We start from the raw sequence: 6,884 nt of genomic DNA, 5'->3' as shown, positions 1-6,884 counted from the left end.
TTATATGTTATATGCATAAGATGTGTTATGTGCATGAAGTTGGTTTATGCATGAGTTATTGCATGCATAGGATGATGCATGGGGGTGCATACGGCTATTTAGCCACCATTCTATTTTTAGAAATGTGTATATAAGGAGAGGTGAGGCCCTCATGGGTATATAAGAAGGGGTGGCATATCAAGAAGAGGTGTACCATGGGATAAGGGTGACATATCAAGGAGAGGTGTACCTTTGGATATAAGGGTGGCATTTGTATGTGTGTTATATGATATAACTCTTACTATCATATTCTTTAAGATTACTGTGATTTTGAGTCTTTATTTCTTTGTGATTTAAAGATTCAGGATTATGATTCTTATTGTAAATCATAGTATGAATATTGTTGAGGAAAATGATATCTGGCTTATGGCCTGAAGCTATGAATAATCCTCGTTATTGATTATAAAGGGTTAAAGTGATTTTATGTGAAATCCTACAGTTTCTAACCTATTTGATTTAAAGTATGATATTGATAAAGCCGAGTAATTTGGCTTTGGAAATAGGTAAGGTATGGGTATTATGGATTACATGCTCATATAATTGTATATATAAGAAGTTGATTTTAAATAAAGTTTTGGTGATCTTCACCCTGCTATGACATAGAAAAAGGGATCTCACTATACCTTCTACTCTAACCCTCATTTTGTGGTTTAAATATGTATTGCAGGAACTGCATATGGTAAAGGGAAGGGGAAGATGTGATATTTTTTTGTATGCATAATTTTGTTAGGATCAGTCTTTGTTGCATCTTGTTTTAAATAGATAAACGTTGTTTAGTACAAGAAAATGTATTTTGAATTGTTGGACCATGTATCCAGTAACTCATGTATTTCTTGTACTTGGGACCTATGTGGTATATAAACATATATTTCTTGTAAAAGAAGTATATGTTACGTGCAATGTATATTATGGGGTGTTACAATTACTGACTTCAAGGTAAAGAAACTGCGGAATAAATAGATCAAGCAAGTAAAAGTTCAGTGGCGCTATCATAAAAGGCCAGACACCACCTAGGAATGAGAGTCAGAGATGCTAAAAAAATATCCTTATATGTTTACTTAGTGGACTTCTGGGACAAAATTCTTCTAAGGAGGGGATATTGTAATGTTCGGTTTCACTAACTAGTTAATCAGGTACTAATATAATATGGTAATGGAAAGTTCGGGGTTAGTTTTTGGCATTCAAGGGTTGAAGAGGAATCGATCTATGGTTGTTTCTCTATATTTATGTTTGGGCAATGTAATTATATATATATAGGGGCCTAATCAAATGAGAACTGAATAGTTTGTGGTAACTGTGAGGTCCAATCTCAACCACAAATCAACGGATAAATTAGAAAATTAATAATTATGGTAGTTTGAGTTAAAATTATAATTAGAGGGCATATTAGGTATTTTTTTAAAACTCCTCTTTCCTCTCTCTTCTCTCCTCTCTCCTCTCTCTAACCTCCAATCTCCAGCCTCCGGTGAAATCGTTATCACATTGTGTATCTTTGTTTTTAAGGTTTGAGTTGGTATCATAGTTGGTATCACAGTATATCACAATGGGTATCACATTGTGTATCTTTGTGATTACTTGGTACCTGCTAGATTAATGTTCACCGGAGGCCGGAGATTGGAGGTCGGAGAGATGGGAAAGGAGAGAGGAGAGAGGAGAAAGGAGAGAGGAGTTTTTTAAAAATACCTAAAATGCCCTCTAATAATTATTTTTTACTCAAACTACCATAATTATTAATTTTCTAATTTATCCGTTGATTTGTGGTTGAGATTGGACCTCACAATTACCACAAACTAATCAGTTCTCCCTTGAATGGACCCCTATAAATATATATATATATATATATATATGTGTGTGTGTGTGTGTGTGTATGTGTGTGTATGTGTGTGTGTATGGATTATTTTATTATGGAAGGTTGCATAGTAAGGGCGGCTATGCACTTGCTATAAATAGCTAGTGCATATGAATGGGGAAAGGTTTTACTAATTTTGGAGATATCAGTTTCCTTTGGAAAAAGTTTGGAAGATCATAAAGCAGAGGCAAATTTTAAAGCCGATTCGAAGACTCAGGTGAGTTATATGTTGCTTTGGATATCTACATGTTTTAATATCTTTGTATAAATCGACAAAAATACTAGTAAATCAATAAAAATACTAGTATATGGATATCTACATGTTTAATAAATTGTAATATTATTGTGATCTATCGCCTGTATAAACCTCAAGAACAGAACTCACAAGACAAGGCAGTGTCCGGATGAGACCCTACATCGATCAAGCAAGTGTTCGGATACATGTCACCGACCAAAGAGATTACCAAATGTATACCTTCACCGGACAAGGCAATATCCGGACAGACCTCTCATTTGATTAAAGAGTTGTCCGGATAGGAATCCGTACCAGACACGGCAATCTCTGGACATAGTGTTGTCCGGACAAAATGAACTCATCCGGAAACCTCCTCTTTGGACATAGTGTTGTCCGGATAGGAATTTGAATTTGATAATAATCTCTTTAGGGAGATAGAGGAAATGATGGTGTAACCGCGATAGATGAAATAGCGGTATAACCGTGATAGAGGAAATGACGGTATAACCGCGATAGATGAAATGACTGTGTAACCGCGATAGAGGAAATGGCGGCGTAACCACAATAGAGGAAATGACAGTGTAACTGTGATAAATGAATGATGGAATATTATTATATTAAGATCCAGGTTTGGTATATCTTGGATTTTCAAATAAGTTATGCTTTGTATGAGGAAAATATACTCAGTAGACCTTTTGGTCTAATGCTCTATTATTGGACTAATCTGTTTGCAAGGTCATCCATCATCTCAGGATAAGGGCAAGGGAAAAATGTAAATAAGTGTTATTGAGATGAAAGTGTTGTAACGAAAAAAGTTTTTGTTAATCCATACTTTCTTTTGTCATGTAAACATAGATTTGGAATGTACTTTGACTATTAGGATGATGTATGAGGATATTATGTGAATTTATATCGTTATTAGCATAATGGGTTATTTCACTCAATTAGAGTCAAATAGGAGAAATAAGCCCATAATAGCCATTTAGGTCTGAAAAAATCAAATATGACCCATTTAGTGTCATTTTGACATAATTAGATTCCTTATGGATTATTGGGCCCATTAAACTCATTAGGGTCTAAAAAGACTAATTTATGACCTAGTTTGAGTCATGTTGACCGAAATGGACTTCTTAAGGAGAAATAGGCCAATTATATCCACTAACACCAAATAGACTCTCAATTACTCCAATTAACGTCTGATTAGACTAATTATGACAAATTTAGCACATTATATGCATTAAGATCTGATCGAACTAAATATGGCCCAATTAGTGTCATTTTGAGCCAATTAGAATCCTTATGGATAAATGGGCCTATTAACCCACTAGGGTCTAATCAGATTAATTATGATATCCCAAATGACTCTATTATAATGCCCATTATACCCAATAAGTGTAAATAGACCCATTAAGGACACTTAAGACCCATTCTACCTCAATTAGTCATATTAACATCTGGTTAGGCTAATTATGACCCATTTATGTCATCTGTACCCAATTAAACTCCTTATAAAGAAATGGGCCAATTAAACCCATCAGGGTCTAATAACACTAATTATGACCTAGTTGGTGTAATTTTGACTCAATTAAACTTTTTAACGAGAAATGGGCCCATTATCCACTAACACCAAACGAACCCATTAAGGACCATTAAGACTCATTCTACCTCAATTACTTTTATTAACGTCTGATTATACTAATTATGAACCATTTAGTACCATTATAGCTCAATTAGACTCAAATAGGAAAAATAAGCCCATAGCAGCCATTAAGGTATGAACAAACTAAATATGACTCATTTAGTGTCATTTTGACCCAATTATACTCTTTATGGAGAATTGGGTCCATTAAACCCATTAGGGTCTAAAAAGACTAATTTATGATCTAGTTTGAGTCATGTTGACCCAATTTCGATTCTTAAGGAGAAATAGGCCAATTATATCCACTACCACCAAATTGACCCTTAATTACTCCAATTAACATCTGATTACACTAATTATGACGAATTTAGCAGATTAGACCCATTAAGGTCTTATCAAACTAAATATGACCCAATTAGTGTCAGTTTGAGCCAATTAGAATTCTTATGGATAAATAGACCTATTAACCCACTAGGGTCTAATCAGATTAATTAGGATCCATTTAGTGTCGATTTGACCCAAATGACTCGATTATTGTAATATTCGGTTTCATTAACCAGTTGATCCGATAATTTAGTAAGAGAAAGTTCGGGGTTAATGTTTGGCAATCAAGAATTGGAAAGGAATCGATCTATGATTCTCATTTTATATTTATTCTTGATTAAGCTATATATACATATATATGTGCGTGTGTGTATTATATTAATAGAAAAAGTGGAATGATAAGCATTTTTGGGAAGTCAGTAATGCACTTTCTATAAATAGCAAGTACATACGAATGGGTAAGGGTTTTACAAAATTTTAAAAACATCAGTTTCTCTTTGGAAAAAGTTTGGAAGACCATAAACAGAAGTAGATTTTAAAGCCAATTTAAAGGCACAGGTGAGTTCTTTTGTTTTAAGTACATATGGGCAATCATACGTTAATGATAAATTCCATTTAGTACTGGTTTTTGTTGTTTTGATGTAATTTAATTGCATTTACATACTGTTAATTCATCACTCAAATAATTCCTCTACTGAACGTATCAGACAAGCCTGTCCGGTAAGGTTCTTACTAGCCAAAGTATTAGCCGGATATACACTCTTGCTGGCCAAAGTATTAGCTGGATATGCACTTTTACCGGCCAATGTATCAACCGGATATGAACTCTTACCGGCCAAAGTATCAGACGGATATGCACTCTTACCGGCCAAAGTATCAGACGGACAACACTATGTTTGGAGAGGGTTATATAATCGTATCCGGCCAAAGTATCAGACGGATATGCCCTCTCCGGACATTGTGTTGTCCAGATATGTGTCTTTACCAATTAAGAATAAGCAAAGGACAAATGATGTCCGGATACGATTATATAACCCTCTCCAAACATAGTGTTGTCCGGATAGGAGTTAAGATGCCCGAAAACCTCCTCTCCGGACATGGTATTTTTCGGACAGGACTACGAATGTTACAAGAAGTCTTATCAAGAAATGTAATGGCGGTATAACCGCGAGAGATGTAATGGCGGCGTAACCGCGAGAGTGGTAATGGCGGTGTAACCGCGAGAGATGTAATAGAGGTGTAACCGCGATAAAGAATTGATAAGATATCATACTAGAATCCAGGTTTGATATATCTTGAATCATGAAATAACTTATAAATTGTTTAAGAATGATATACTCACTAAGCTTTTTGGTCTAATGCTCAATTATTGTACTAATCTGTTTTGCAGGTCGTCCATCATCTTAGGATAAAGGCAAGGGAAAAATGTAAAGAAGTATTATTGAGATAAAAGTGTTGTAAATGATAAAGTTTTTGTTAATCCATACTCATTTTTTTATATGTAAAATATCTTGGAATGCTTATATAATATTTTGTAAGGTAAATATGGAGATGCATGATATTGATTTGGTCATTTAGTACTGTATCTTGTATGGTGGGTTCTTTTAGTTGGTATCAGAGCCTTATGGGGCATTTGGTTCGTAGAATGATTTCTGAAGGAATGGAATCTGTCAAAGGAATTGGAATATGGAAGGAATTAAAATGAAATGTTATCAAGTTTAAGCAAGTTTTTAGTTGGCAGAAATGGAATGTAATATGTTTAATGAATTGGAATTTGCTTGTTTGGTTTGCAACAGAATTAGAATGAAATGATGAGAAAGGACAAAAAAATACCCTTTCTTTGATAGTTTTTTAAAGAAATTTAATTTTTTTATTACAAATAACAGTAAAATTAACATTAATGAGGAAAAAAATGTTTACCATTTATGAAATCATATATAGACATAAAACGTGTAAATATCGATATTTTCAATAGATTTCGTCTTCAATTTTTGTTGCATCAATTTTTTTATTACAAAACTATTTAATATATATATATATATATATATATATATATTTAAATGAAGATGCAGTCTTGTTTTTAGGGTTTCTTCTTCACTTACTTTTATTTCGGGCAATACGATAGGCGTCTCTCAAATCAGTAATCGATTTGGTAAAACGACAATAATCAGAAATCGATTTGGAAAAGAAATGTCTTCTTCTCTGGCGAAATTGTTAAGCAGAAATCGATTTCGTAAATGACATGCGTCGGAGAAATCGTTAAGTACAACTCGATTTGGTAAACGGCAGGCCTCAGAGAAATCGTTATGAATCAGATAAGCAGAAATTGTTAAGCAGAAACTGGAAGCAACAACAGTAATCGATAAGCAGAAACGGAAAGCAAGCAGAAATCATTAAGTAGAAACCGGAAGCAACAGATAAGCAAAAATCGTTAAGCAGAAACTAGAAGCAACAGTAATAATCGATAAGTAGAAACGGGAAGCAAGCAGAAATCATTAAGCAGAAACTGGAAGCAACAGATTAGCAGACATCGTTAAGGAACAGCAGTAATCGATAAGAAGAAACGGGAAGCAAGCATAAATTGTTAAACAGACGATGAAACTGTAAGAGGGTATTTTTATCATTTACACGATTTTGGATGGAATGGATTTCAATTCCATCACTTTTATGAAGGAATGGTGAAATCCTTAAATGTGGGAATGTTTGGAATTCAATTTCATTCCATGGGTAACCAAACGTCGGAATGGAATTTAGTCAACAGAATTGACCATTCCAATTCCACCAGATTCTGGCGGATT

This window comes from Cynara cardunculus (genome assembly GCF_001531365.2).
Source record: "Cynara cardunculus var. scolymus isolate 2C chromosome LG 12, CcrdV1, whole genome shotgun sequence".
Classification (NCBI taxonomy): domain Eukaryota; kingdom Viridiplantae; phylum Streptophyta; class Magnoliopsida; order Asterales; family Asteraceae; genus Cynara; species Cynara cardunculus.
This window is presented reverse-complemented; position numbering follows the sequence as displayed.